Below are 15,820 nucleotides of genomic sequence, written 5' to 3' on the forward strand. Positions count from 1 at the left end.
ATTCTGAATGTAACTGTGTTTATATAAACTGTTCAGGACTCCATGTGATAAGTGATGGTTGGTAGAGAAACAAAGTATTTGAAAAAGTAAAACCATTATCAAAAGAGTTAAGGAAGTTTACAGATGTTGAGTATGATTACGTTACACACCCGAAAAACCCAATTTGAAAACCAGAACTGTTTAACCCTTTGAAAAATACAGCTTTGTTTTTCTGAATAAAAAGAGAGACGGGAAGGGGCTGAAAGTCCAGATTTCTCTTGATCACAGATTTGGACTTTTAGAATTACATCCCACAGATGGATTTTGTATCTAACATTTAAGTCAAGAGATAATTTACTGCTGAAATGAAGTAACTGGCTGATAGACTGAAGGCATGAAAGTGGCAGGCTGTTGTCTTTGATGCTATAAACAGAAGGGCCCATGGCTTCAGATGGCGGTGGTGGTGATGGTGATGAGGTGGGGTGCGGGGAGGTGGTTAAAAGTCAGTGCTAGGTTTCATCTTGCTCACTCTAAAGAGAAAGAGAGAGACTTGGTTGATGGCTGCCTGCCTGGGAAGGTCTTAGATTTGCTTTCCAAGATTATTGGGTTACCACCAGTATTTTGATGATTACCAGGTTTCCTTTTTGAGGCTAAATATGAATTTGATTGTATTTCTTCATAGTCTGAATCCTTCAGTCAGTTCAATCAGATATTATTATGCAATAAAAAGTTAGGATTTTACTAAAAAAGAGATTTCATTTTGAATTTCCCTTATCTCTTCTTCAAGATATATGTGAAAAAATGGTTCATGGAAAAAAGAGTTATTTTCTCATTTTTAGAGTATTTAAGTTATTCCATCCCTATTTATTACACAGTGCAAATATTTGATTATGAAAGATAAGAGGCATGTGCCATCTGAGACCTTATTTGATACAAAGGAGATTTTCTAATGATGTAGAGTAGATTATGTTTCATGGTTTGTATTATTCCCTAATAGTATTATTTAAGCAATTGAGCATATCCTTAGTTGGGTTTATATACTTCTTTATGTGTAATTGTGTAATGATAACATCTTTTTTTTTTTAATCATAAGAGTGGCTGCTAGTTAATTCAATATATTGTAAAGATCATGGGATGACAGGATATTTTCTGACATGAATTTCTTCCTGATTCACTTTTATTGGATGTTTCTTTTTGGTAGCAAACACTAAGGGGAAGAAAAGTCCATCATATCTTTTCCAGAAAAGGCACTTATATTGTGTTCCCCTTCTTGCTTACAAAACATACACTGGGAATGCTTTATTTGATTGATTCTCAAGGACAGTCTTAAACTGTAATGGTATCAATCATGCATGAAGCTCATATGATCATAAATTTTTTCCTAGCAAGCACACCAAGTTATTATAGTTGGGACGAAGCTTCTGAGAGATGCTTTTTATGCTGACAACTGAGATTGCAATGCTTTATTCTTCACCAAACGTCACAATTGGTGGAACCCTCATACTTTTGATCCTTCAAATTTACTGCTTAAAAGCCTATATCTTTTTCCCTGGAAGTAGGGGGTGGGTAGAAATATTCATGTTAACTCTTTCCTGTCTGAGTTTTAAGAGTATCAACATCTGGAATTTTCAGTTATCAGAACTGGAGATATTTTTTAATATGCTGATGGAAGCCTGTTACAGAAAAGGAGTGCGTTTTGGTTGTTTTTGTTTTTAAGAAGCAAAAAGGATCATCTCAGAGCTGAGAAAGGATCAGACACTGCCAGGAGTAGTGCTATGGAAGAGATTCAGTACATTCCTCTCCTTAAATAGTTCAGGTAGAACACTTTTTAATGCCAGATTTTCAGTATACATTCGTTTAAAGATTTTTGGACATTGCTGGATTCATTTTGGGGGAGTGGGCCTTTCAGTATTTAACCAGCATGGTGCAAAGGAGGCACATTGCTGGTATTAACTGCAAGTCAGAGACGGCTGCCATTGGACAGCAGTGTGAGTCAGAGGTGCTCATTGGTCAAAAGAAGTCAAATTGTTGACAAAGAGTCATGATTTAATCTCTCCAAACTAGAAAATCATTTTGTCTCTAAGATAATTTTATTGTTGTAGTAGGGATTTTCATAATCCTGGGTGTCTTTTTTTTTGGCACAGTGCAAGCATTTTTGTCATGAAATCTGAGAATAGTTCACGATAGTAAAAACTTTCATCATCAACGTTGATAGTTTGTCAAGTGTTAAATATATAAACAATATATTCTTTACTGTTTTTTAAACAATAGCACACATTTCTAATGAGGAAAATTATTTTAAGCCAATTTAATGGTAAAATAAAAATATGTAATACTCTGAGTAATGCACATATCAGAGCATAAGAAGAGGATTACTTTTTGTGACAAAAAAAATCTAGATAAAGCCAAAGTTGATTTTGTTGTTCCTGGTTAAAGAAAGAAGAGAGATTCTGGATTTCAAAAGGCCATTTTTTGACAAATACTGTGAATCGTGAGTGTAACCATTTCCTACATTTTTCTTGCAATATGTTTCTTTAACTGGTTTAGTGTTTATTCACATTTGTCAGGTTTATCTGAATCTACCTAAAAGGTCAGAGTTTGCTTGGAGTAACTCTGTACTGCACATAAACTTGGCAGTAATTGGTGGTGACACATTTCAGAGATAAACAATCACATTTTACAGATTGTGAGATGTCATTGGTAAGGGCCACTTTTCTCATATCTCTTGTGTTGTACTTACTTAAATAATCAACATGCATTATTTGTTTGCTCATGGAAGGATGGTGACACCACAATCTGGTTAGCCTCCTCGAGTAGGGGACTCTTCTGAACACGTCCCATAATTCTCCATTCTGGCAATTTATACTAGTCAATGACAGGGCCAGTGTGACTCATTCATAAAGGTTTTTATCTGCTGTAAGATTCCAGGCTTTACGAAACATCCCAAGTATGTTGGCCATTCAGAATGCTCATCAGGGCCAAAAACTATGACCAGGAGATCAGAAGACTCATTAGTCCTCAGGTTCTCCAGCTTCTCCTGTGTGTTTCATCTTCACTGCCTCTCTCTGTTCAGAGTTGCCTAGTCAGGCTGCCCAGATCCAGGGTTACTCATGAAACCTTTACAGGTGCACACACACCAGCCAGGTGGGCTGTCTCCTACTGCCCCCACGAGAAATCCACAGAGAACACCATCCAGGTCCACCCCTCTCTAGACACCTGGGTTTTCTCTTTCAGTCTCTTCTTCCCTAACAAGTAGAGATGCAGTTGGGTTCAGTAACAGCTTTTTAATCTCTGGAGTCAGGTTAAAAATGACAGATCTAAAGTTTCTTCTTTTTATTATTTATGCTATTTCAGGTTATTAACATAAGAAAATTTTAATGCACTTCAGCAGTATAATTCTTTTCTCTGAGGTTGGATTAATCAATTATTTTATGTAAATTTATTTCATTGCCTGACCTACCCCAGCTATTCAAAATGTACCTGTTCAGGATATTTGGTAAATGAGCAATTATAATTATTTTGGGACCAAAAAAAAAAATCTATTGAGGATTTGAATCAATTAGTTGAATTTATGCAGTGTCAAAAGAGAAAGATTTATTTCTTAATGCTCCTTCAGGAACTTTCTGACCCTTCAGCATGTATATTTCAGATTGAGAAAGTCATTTTTCATGTTAGTTTCCATCACAATTTAAATATCTGTGAATGTAATTGTATCCATCAAATTGTTTTATCTTGTGCGGTAGTGTAGTGATTAAGAGCATGTATTCTGGTGCCAGATTGCTGGTTCTGGTCCCAGGCCTTTTACTTGTAAGTTAATTATTGTTAATGATGGACGAGTTAATTAATCTCTGTGGGCCTCTGTACGTATCTGTACAAAAGGGAGGCTAATAGCACGTGCCTCATAGGTTTGTTTTGGGGATTAAATGAATATACTTACATCATATTAGAAAAATAGACAGATAGATGATAGGAACATGCCTTCACATGGTTAAACATTGAATACTGTTTAGATGTCATTGTTATTAGTAAAAAATAAATGCTTATTCAAAGGTAGTTGGCTTGATAGCATCTAATTACGTAAAAGTCTATCAGGTTAGGGCATACCAGCTGGTCTAAAAAGATTTTATTTTAATACCTTTTCCATTTTTGAAAAGTGTAATGTACTGAAAATCAGCCCAGCTAACATCAGTACATTTTCTTCCCGTGGGTTTTTCTTAGACAGTTTAGTTCAAAATGTGGTTTTCACATTTTGTCTTGTCATCTGTTACTATCATGGAATGTCAAGTGCAGCTCACACCTTCTTTTCCGAGGCGGAGTTTGCTGAAATCTGTTCATCTTCTCTAATACCGTGGAAGATAAACAGGCCCGTGTGATTCAGTGAGCCTGTTCATTTTAATTGGCACAAGGCCCAAGCGCTTCCTAGCCACAGGAGGAGTGTGGTTGGATATATGACTTAGGCCAGCCGGCTCTTGGTTGTACCCCAAATCCAGAACATATCTATATCTATATCTTTATCTATATAGATATTTAATTAAGAAGAGATGGAAGAGGATGGGCCAAAAAAGATATTAAAGTGTTTTCTACAATGAGAAATAGTTGTTTTGAAAAATAGCAATCTTGTCCCTGTAACACTGGGAATAGAAGATGGTGAGCAGACAGCGCGATGGAGCCCAGGACGGAGGTCAGGGTGTGCGAGCTTTCCTTTGGTTCTTGAGCTGACGCGGCTTTGCTCTTGGACGAGTGGCTTCTTCTGTAAAGATGAGGATTGAACTAACCTGTCACTAAGGTCATTTCCAAATTTGAAATTCTATTGTATTTAGCCTCCAAGCTTTAATTCATAGAGCCAAAGAGGGGAAAAACGCACATATTTACCCTGTAAATTTTGGGGCAACTAGATCACAAAGGTAGAGTGTTTGGATTTTTTTTTTTTTCTGAAATGCATATCATGAAGAAATGCAGAATGTGCAACTTAAATCTAACATTTGGTATCATCTGTGGTGACACAGGTTGTTCCAGTCTGGAAATAATCCTAGCCTTCTGCTGACTAGTGAAAACACTGGCAGCAAATTATATGTAATTTTATAATCAATTTTTGGCCAAGGTAGCAAACTAAAAATTCAATGTTAAAAACATGGCTTCATGTTATTTTGAAAAATATATATCATCTACAAGTGGTACTTCAATCATAAAAAGGCAAGTTGGAATAGGATCAAAACATGACTTTTTTGAGGAAGGGTCTCAAAATTCAAATCTATCTATAAAAAAATCCACATATTTTACAGTGACATGAAGTGCTTATACTATATGTCCCTTTTGTCCATTGTGGGAGTAATTTTGGCACATGGTTCTTTGAGGGTTATTTTTGTCCTTCATAACACATTTGATTTTGAATGTGAAAAATCCGATTGCATTTCTTTTATAACATATGCAGCTTATGTGAACAGCAAAAATAATCCATGCTAAAGGATAAAATACTAAGTAATAATATGTGTGACGCTCCGCTTTTCTTTTGCCCTCTTTTTCTTTTTCTTGGGAGGATTATTTATAGATTTTGAGGTTATTCGTGAAACCGTATTTGACTGTTGCTTCCTGTCCTTTAGCACTCTGAATGGACGCTCTTGTCTTGGGGCTACACCGCAGACACTTGGCGTCGTGTATCCTTGGGGTGGGTGGGTGGATTGCTCGATGAGCCACGTGTAGAAGCTTAGCCAACAGAGTGAAGGACCCACTGCAGCCCCTAACCTTCCACCGTGTGGCCTGCGGGTGTAGCATAGGAAAGGAGGCTAGAGGGAGCCATTGAGCTATTTAAGGACTCCAATGGAGAAGAAGAACTTGATCTGAGAGCCAGGACGCCCGGTGCAATCAGATGTCTTAAAATGAATCATGGCCAATGAGAGAGAGAGTAAAGAAATCAGTGAAGACACAGTTCATGATTTAAGATGTGAGCTGGGTTTCCTGAGAGCCACTTGGTACCATATTTGATGAACCAAGGAGGAAATTAGCACTTTTTGGGGAGAGAGGAATTTTGGGGGTGTTGTTAGGACAAAGAATGTTATAGTGCAAGACTGCTTTATATGTCCCTGGCTTTTAGGTGTGGAATAAGTCAGGAATTATACATCGCAGTTTCTGAGGAGCTTTTGGTACTCTCATTTTAACTGAAGTAACTAATGAAATAATTGTAGCTTTACAGATTACAGGTGGGATAAATTTAATGTGATCATCCCTTTAGATTATGCATAGCAAAAAATCCAATTTTTAAAGCTTTTGAGACTAAAGTGATTTTATTTTTTACTGTTTGTTATATGACCTTGTTGAGTAAATATTTTTCAGTGAAAGACGACTTTAACAGGCTTCACCTGTTCCTCTTTTTAAAAACATATAAGAGATGAGCCACAAAAGTGTGAAACAGTGTTTTTTCTTTAAATAGGAACCTCGGATGTGTTTTCCATTGAGCAGGTTATGATATGACCTCTCGTGGAGAGAGGCCACTAAAGCGTGGGGTGGGCCCACATTTAGTTCAGATATTATAAGGCACTCACAAACATCGCTCCGATGTTTTCAAAGTTTTTTAATCTAATCAGTTAAGTGAAATATGGATAAATGAAGGAAGCCATGGCCCCACAGATAGCTGGTCCCAGGAGAGAGTCCTTCGAGTGAGGTGTTCAAACGACCAGAGAAACTGCTCACTGCAATGGAATGTTACAGTATTTGTTTCATTCATTCATTCATGCTTAAGTTAAGGGGGAATAAACTGCCCCTTTTTAAGGGAAGTGGACACTTGTACGAACTTTATTTCGTGTCCCCAGATTGTGTACACCTGAGGTGATGCCCGTGGCACGTGGCTGTGCCTCTGCTTGCAGCTGGTGCAGACCGGGCTGAGGTCCGTGGAGGAGTTCTTTCACAGAGCAACTCACGCCCTGTGTTAGTAGTGCTCACTGTGCACAGAGATCAGATTCTTGAACTTGTTTTCGGTTCCTGATGTCTCTGCATTGTTCCCTCTTTGTACAGTTGGTGGGCGGCTCCTTCTCATGATCGTCTTTGCTTCTTTCGGTTGGGGTCTTAAGGGACTTCGTATTTGAGTTATATCGCAGGACCCCAGGCTTGGAAATTGGGTAAACTTTTATGAGAATCCACCTGTCCACTCCTTAGCCTCTTTCATTTCAAGGTAGAATAGATTGAAATAACTCCCAGAAGCAAATGTCTGCTGGATGGTATGTATGAAATTGAGAACACGCTTACAAAAACTGACTCCCTGTTACAGATAAGACTTCTTTGGAGGTCTGAATGTTTTAGTATGCTGCAGCTCTCTTTGTATAACTTGCTGATTTATTCTCTAGTTACTTTCTATTCGTGTAACATGCTCCTGCGTGTGGATCGAGCTAAACTGTTTGTCCCATGAGTGACTCGAACAAGTTACTTAAGCAGTCATTGCCCTATTTTGACCATTCATAAAGTGGATTTGTGATCTTTATCGTTTGTCTGTGGCACAGATTTTGTAATGACAGCATTGCAACAATGCCACGCAATCTCCTTCTTAAGAAAGAAGAGGGTCTGTCTTTCTCGCCAATGGCCTGGAGTGTAGACACAATTCTCTGCTGGTGTTATATTCTAATGACACAAGGTCCAAATAACCAGTAAAATGGAAATGCCTGGAATGGATTTTATTGAACGCTATATTTGATGATAGTAAAACCGGTGTTAATTGACACTGGTTGAGCATTTGCTGTGTGCCCGATGGTGTTCTGTGTCTTCATATATACAAACTCATGTGTGTTGCATCATATCCTTGTGAGTTAGACCTTGTCTTTCTCTCTTACAAACGAGGAAGCTGAGGAACTTGCCAAAGCCACATAGCCCTGATTCTCCTGAAGCGATTGGCCCCAAATCAAAGCAGGCAGGCTGACCGTGGAGCCCAGGCTCCGGACCAAGTAAATACAAGCAAGAATTAACTTCCAGGCCCCCAGTAAGGACGGTGTGATCCACTGCGCACATTTTTTGTATTCCAAACTGAAAAGGGAGAATTAATATGCCTAATGAAAATGCTGGGTCTGTCCTGGTTTTGTGTCTCACCTGGAGCGAAAACTGAACAGGCGTCTGTCGATTTGATTTGTTGACTTGAGTTTGGTGAAGTGGTACTCAAGGTAGTTTTCCTGTGGAACACCCTTTATAATAATTTTTTACTCATTAGGAAATCGGCAACTTATGTTAAATTACATATACTATTAAATTAATCGTAGTATCTCATTCCTCAACTATTTGTCATGTTGCGGTTTACCATTAATTGTGATTTTTGAAGGTTTTAGGAAGATCTGATTACATTCCAAGATGAAAAGAGCAGAACATTGTAGAAAATATAAAGGAAAACCCGTGTCAGATCCGTGTTCCAGGGCCCCACTGGGGAAGCGTGTCTGTACATGGCTGCTGACCGGCATGTTCCGTGACTTCTGGAGTTGGTTATTTTTATATATTGCATTGGTGGGGTAGAAGCTACAAGGAAACATATTTTGTTATTTAGCATATATTTCTTTAATTATAATATAAAGGAGACTTTCTCTGAGATAGATCCATCTGAGATGGGTCAGGGGCCGCAGAAGTTAGTGTCTTCTCACTGTGAGAATAAGTCTCGTGCCTGGGTGTTGTCTTTGTTGGGCGGGAATGGAAGCTTCAACTTGGTGGTTGACCAAAGGATGTACAAAACGTCTTCCATCCTTAAGATCCTTGCTGAGTACAGATTTCAGGGCTCCGTTCGTTCAGTAGCCTTTCGAGGGAGCACTGTTTTTAAACCAGTTTACAAAGGTGAGAGTCTAGTTGATTTTATAAGATTTCTCAGGGTTAAATACCCATTCAGCTATCTCTTGCTCCCTCCAGAAGCAATATACCGTGATGGCTGCGTGCAGGAACTTTGGAAGAAATGCTTAGGACTCTTCGCTGTATCACCACAAGCTCAGCGAGCTGAGTTAGTGACATATGCCCCAGTCTCCTCAGGTGTAAGACAGAGATACTAATGCCCAACTCGGGTTGTTGTAAGATTAAAGAACTGAAGGATAGTGTGTCAAAATGAGTAACAGGCCCGTGATTTACCCTCCCCCCTGGAATAACCAAAAAAATGGACAACGTGTGAAACAGTGGTTTTCAAGTCACTGAACATCAGGTGATGAAGGGCAGCCCTTCCTGAGGAGAGATGGGAAACGAATGAGGCGAGCCCTCCCGTTGTCTCAATTTACCACCTTGAGCGAGTGTCCAGGAAATAGTAGAGGAAAAGCAAAACCTGAGCTGAGCCGGGCAGACTCCTTGAGTTAGGGAGATGGAGCTGGGAATATGGGAAGACCAGGGTGGCTGGAATTCACAGGTCAGGATACCAGGGAGGAGAGAGCAGCACCGAGCAAAGACGCCTGGAATCTTCAGAGAGCTCCCCTTGGGTGTTCAGCTGAGAGCCTTGGGACCCGCCTTGGTGCTCACACAGGGCTGGGAATAGTGCCTGTCCGCATCCGCCAGCCTGGACGCCTCGTCATTTACAGGCTCTGTGGACAGTGCTCAAGCATCTTCTCCAGTAGTGGGAAGGAAGCCCGGGACTGAAAGCTGCTCCACTTCTGCCTAAAAAGTCCCAAAGGCAAGACCTGGAAAGGTCACACTTTCTGAGTGACTTAATTGCTTCACACGACAAAGCTCAATCAGATACATAGGAATAGAAAAATATCTAGCATCCAACAAGTTAAAATTCACACTGTCTGGCATCTAGTGAGAAAGTTACCCTGGACTCGAAGAAGCAGGAAAACACATCACACACCGTGCAATGAGGAGAAACCTCAGTCCATCTAAACTGATCCAGAAGTGACGTGGATGTTAGAATTAGCAGACAAGAATACTAAAACGGTTATTATGACTGTGTTCTTTGTCCAAAAAATTGAAACGTGGAGGATATTGACAAAAGACTCAAATTGAACTTCTGGAGATCACAACTACAATATGTGAGATTAAAGATACAGTTGAAATTTATAGCAGATTTAACAGTACTGAAGAAAAAGAATAAATTGAAGTCAGCAACAGAAGTTATCCAGAGTTAAACACAGAGAAAAGAATATTTAAAAATGCACAGAACATCGGTGATATATGGGACAACGTCATGTGGCCTAAGGGATGTGTAATTTGAGTCCCTGAAGGGGGAGGGGGCAGAAAGAGTGTTTGAAGATGTCACAATTAAAGCTTTTCCTAATTTAGTGGAAAATTTGTAAACTCATAGATGTAAGAAGCTCAGTGAATCCCAAGCCCAAGAAGCATGGGGAAAAACTACACCAAGGCATGCCATAATCAAATTGCTCAAATGAGTGATAAAGAGAAAATCTTAAAAGCAGACAGAGAAGAAAAAACACCTTATATATAAAGGAACAAAGAAAGGATGACAGATTTCTTGTCAGAAATATTGCAAACAAGAAGACATTGGAGAAAGATCTTGAAAATGCCAAGAGAAAAAGAATAAGACCGTCAACTTGGAATTTTATACACAGTAAAAATATCTTTCAAAAATGAAGGCGAAAGTAAAGATTTTTTTCAGGCATATAGAAGCTGAAAGATTTCCTCCCCAGTACACCAGCCCTGCATGAAATGTTAAAGGAGGTCCAAAAACAGGAGGCGGCCCAAATGTCTGTCCACATCTACGTGAACAGATGCCCACGCAATGGAAGGCTGCTTACTAATAAAAAGGGATGAACGACTGATGCATGTTACAACATGAATGAGTCTTAAAAGAATTATGAGTGAATGAAGCCAGACAAAAAACAGCACATACTGCGATGTTCCGTTTACATAAAGTTATAGAAAACGGGAGCTAATCTATAGCAAGAGAAGACAGATCAGTGTTGCCTGGAGACTAGGGAGGAGCGTAGGAGAATTGGGACGGAGGGATTATGAAGAGGTCAGGGGAGACTTTTGATGTCCACTGGGTATGTTGATTTCCCTGGTTGTGGTGATGGTTTCATGGTATATGTCAAAACTTATCAAATTGTACGTTAAATATGTACAATTTATTGTACAGTGATGTGTCGCTTAGCAATGGGGATACGTTCTAAGACATGTGTCCTTAAGTGATTTCGTCCTTGTGTGAACGTCATAGAGTGACTTACACAGACCTAGATGGTACAGCCCACCACACACCTAGGCTCTATGGTGCTAATCTTATGGGACCACGGTTGTATATGGGGGATCCGTCATTGACTGAAATGTCCTTATGCAGCGTATGACTGTTCATCAGTCATATCAGCTGTTAAAAAATAGTATATTGAGTATATAATCCAATTTTTAGGCCATAGTAACCACCCTAATAAGTAAAAACAGCTAATAATTACATGCATGTGGTAGCCTAATTGAGATGGAAAGGAAGTTGCAATCCTCTTTATAATGCCATCCTGTGGGATTAAAATTCCTGACTATTAAATATTAGGTACTTCTGGGCTTGGTGCTGGGTCATGTCTTACTCTATAATGTTAATTTGGGCCCTGCTATCAATTCCTATGACTTACAATACCAATGTGAAGGCAGCTGCCAGTTTTCATCTCTAGTTTACATCCCTTTTCTCAGCTCCAGCCTGTATTCTCATCTGTCTGTTTGCCCTCACTGGCACGTCAGTCTTCGTGTGTCCAACGTCAGACGTTTCCTCTGTCCTCCCCCGTGTTTTCCATGAGTGTGCTGGCCCCATCTCCCATGTGGTATTCATGTCACAAGAGTGCGCACCAGTCCCCCAACATCCCCCCTCCCTCACCGCTTCTAATCAGTTGCCTCTTCTCCTGTAACGTATATCTTGAAACCTTACTCATGTCTGCTTGGGTACAGTGCTGATGTGGGCCTCTGTGCCTCTGGTCTGGACATACTGTGGTATCCTGTGGCTGCAAGGCCCCGGTATGAGACCCCGCCCCTCTCCCTAGCCTCATAGCTAAAGTTTATCTCCTGTTCCCTAGGTTATGATATGGCAGTCCTCAAACTAAACATCACTATACTGGTCTAAAAACTATTGAAAATCTCAAAGAGTTTTTATTATGTAGTTTATACCCATCTATATTTACAGTTCTAGATAATTAAACCTGAGAAAGTTTTATTTAGAAATTTATTTAAAAATAACAATAATAAAGTTATTTTAGCATAGATAACATATTTTTATGACAAATAAATTTTACAAAAAAATAATAAAAAATAAAGGACATTGTTTTACATTTTCCCAAATACCTTTAATATCTGGCTTAACAAAGCATAGCTGGATTCTCATATTTGTTTCTGCATTCCCACTTGCAATGTTATACATCATACGGCCTCTGGAAAATGCCACTGTCACTTGCGAGCAAATGCAAGTGAGAGGCAACTAGCATCATTTAAAAATGGTTTTGACCTCGCTCACTCCTATAAGAGTTTTAGGACCCCTGCAGGTTCCTGGACCAAACTTTGAGATCTCCTGTCCTAGCAGCTGTACCATTTTCTCTTTTCTTCCTGGATCTACGGGGATCTACGTACTGTAGGGTCTTTGTCACAATGCTTGGCCCCTTCCTTCCTCCCACCCTTCTGCACATGCCTTAGGGCCCAGCAAACATCATCTGGCCTTTTCTAATTCTCCTCTTCTCCCCACCAGAAAATGAGTCCATTATGCATTTATAATAACCTTCTCTGCTCATTCTTAAGTATCTTTTATAATTATAATCACAGAGTGTCTTATCTCTCCTCACAGTTAGGTACTGACGTGTATCTGTAAGACAAAAAGCTAACTCAAAATTACTGCTGAAAATCCGTTAAATGGCTTATTAATTGCTGAGGCTTGGCCCATGGACCCTCAGAAGCCAAGTATCAACTTCTTTTGTGTCTCTGTGCCTTTGAGTTTTGGTCTTCCTGTGTCAGGAACCATGCAGGCCAAACTCATATGTGCTGGGGGAGAAAATGAAAAGGATGTGAATTAAATCATTTTCCTCTCTTTTTGCCTGGAGCATATGATTAAATTGGGTATATTAGAGTAAATTAAATGCATGTGCAAATAATCAGTTGTACAAGGTTTATGTGTAGATTCATGTGTGTCTCTCAGGGTAAATTATTATTTTATGAGGCGACAGAGTCTATTTGCCGTGGTCACCACCTTATTCCATGAGCCTAACACTGTCGCGCAAAAAGCAGAGAGCTCCGTAGATACGCACTGAGCGTGAGCGGATTACATTGTCCCTATCCATGGGTGTTAGTTTCTACTTCAACTGATGTTTTCTGATTTATTTCAATAGTTGTCTTCTCACTTAACTCATTTATCCCATACTGGGTGAAAATATGGTGTCTATATCTTACATCTATTTAGTTACTTTATTAAAAATATGTAATTTCTGGCCCCGGCCCCATGGCCGAGTAGTTAAAGTTCCACACGCTCCACTTTGGCAGCCCATGTTCGTGGGTTTGGATCCCGGGTACAGACCTACTCCACTCACCAGCCAGGAAAAAAAAAATTCTAATAACCAAAGGTCACATTTATCTTAGTGGTTAATGGTTACATAGGGAGCAGCTTGGACTTCTGGATTTTTTTTCTAGTTATCTTCATCATGTTACATCAGTATTTCTGGTATAAATAAGTGTTTTCTGTCTTATTTCACGGATAAAATGTTTGAATACCCATTGGCTTGGCATTAAAAAATTGTAAAATTGGTCACTTTTTTCAGAGGTGTGCGTCAGAATACCTAGGGAAAATATAAAAGGGAAATAACCTCGTTCTAGTTCAGTGACTTCAGTTGTAGTCATTACTATTAATAAATGGCAACTTCCCCAAGACAGTTTTCAGGAAAGAGCAAAAACAGTTTTACTTGTATTTCACTGGACGTCATAAATTATTACAATTCGTCTTTAGCTACATGGATGAGAAGAAAGTTGATATGCTGTCAACTTTTGCATCCATTATCATGTCAAACCCTAGGAGTGAATAATCACATAATAATTTGAGTTTCTTTTAAGTAACTTACATTGAAATTAGATCATGTCTAGTGTTCTAACAAGTACAATATTGAAGACGCATGAAGAATTGACTCGAGATGTTAAGGTTTGGTGGATTTTCTCTTGCTGAACACCTGCATATTGGTGATTGGCAGGATGAGAGCAGGGAAAACACAAGACTTTCTTCAGTCTTTCATTGTTACGTGTGCTGTCTATCTGGAGTATATCTTCCTTAAAGGGGAGTGTAGCCCTCTGCATATTAAACAGTCCGTTAATTCACTTTTGCATTTCTCAGGAACATGAGCATTCTGTTGCAGCATCATATGAGGAACGCAGAACTTCCTGAGTCCGTTAGTTGAGGACAGCCATCTACCCAAAGGTTGCAGGTGCTGTTCATTTTTTTTTTAAACCTGGTTTTCTTTTCTTCTTGTTACCTGAGTAACTTCCAAAAATTATCTAGACACACACACACAACACACTTCCTTCCTTCTTTCTTATGGAAATATATTATTTAAGATGTTCTATACATTTTTTAACATAACAATGCAGTTTGGAAAATTTTTCTTATCAGTACATTTAGAACAACCTCCTACTTGTATGGTAACTTAGAATTTATATGGTAATTTATTTAACTATAGCCTTATTGCTGGACGAATGGTTATTTTCAAGGTTGTTTCTGTTATAAACAATAATGCAGTATCTTAAGTATGTGTGAATTTATCTAACAAATACAATTTTTGGAAATTGAATTGCTGCATTAATGGCTGTATTTATTTACAATTTTGGTGGATTCTGCCAAATTGCTACCCCCAAAATACATCAATTTAATATTTATCAACAATGCTTTGGCATGGTTGAGTCCACACGTACCTGCCAGTATTTTTAATTTTTTCCTTATCCGATGGATGAAAATTTAAATTAATAGCAGTATTTGGCATTTTGAAAATATTTTAATGCATTTATACTTTTTTATTCCAAGGATTTCCTTTTCCAGCCATTTTTCATTTTATCCTTGTTACTGATTTATAATAGCTCTCTAGATATTAGGAAAATTAACCTATTCTCTGTCATGCATGATAAAATGAATTTGTTGATATATTTTGGTTTTGCTAGTTTATTTTTTCTGATCCGTCATTTACATTATGGCTTTTAGTTTTGTATCACGCTTCAAAAAGTCTCTAGCATTTCAAAACTTTTTAAAAATGCTTGTTTCTTTCTTCTTTTTTCTTTCTACTTAAATCTTTGATTTATGTAAAATATCTGGTGCAGGCACTGATATTGGAATCTCACTCATTTTCCCTAAAATTGGTTAACAGGGGCTTCAGCACCACATCCTGAGTAATACTTACCTCTTTTCCTCTGTGGAGAAGTAATTGCTATAGAATGGGATGGCTTCAGACAAGTCCTGCTGGGTCTGGTGGGTCTGCGGGTGGTCCCGGCGCCTCTGCTCACGCGGCCTGGTAAGGGTGGCTCTGCTGTGCGTATCTCACGTGCTCTTGGAACCAGAGGATACTAGAGCCTGTTCCCTTGTGATGGCAAAAGCCTGAGAGAACGAGAAGCCACCTGTGATGCCTCTGAAGTCGTCACCTCATCAAAGGCACGTTGCTGACTGTTCTGACCACATTCTTTTGTCTCAGGCGAGTTGGTTCCATGGAAAGGCCCAAGGTTAGGGAGCTCAGATGCACAGGTTGTCTCTGATGAGGCCAGGGCAGGCGTGGATGTAGGAGCTAAGAATCGGAACCATAATTCAATCTGTGACGTCTTTGTTGTATACTAATTTTCACGTACATTTCAGCCTGTTTCTGAATACAGTTTTGTCCACTGATTTATGTAAATCTTCCTGGGAGAATACCAAGCTATCTTGCTCGTTCCCTTTAGTCCTGTTTTGCAGCTTTCTGTA

General features: G+C 39.1%; 1 protein-coding gene across 1 annotated transcript in view; it reads left to right on the forward strand.

Moving 5' to 3' along the window:
- MMP16 (matrix metallopeptidase 16) overlaps positions 1-15,820 on the forward strand; it is a 284,119-nt gene that overhangs the window by 1,548 nt on the left and 266,751 nt on the right. The gene's annotated exons all lie outside the window — the stretch shown is intronic.

This window comes from Equus przewalskii, chromosome 8 (assembly GCF_037783145.1).
Source record: "Equus przewalskii isolate Varuska chromosome 8, EquPr2, whole genome shotgun sequence".
NCBI lineage: Eukaryota > Metazoa > Chordata > Mammalia > Perissodactyla > Equidae > Equus > Equus przewalskii.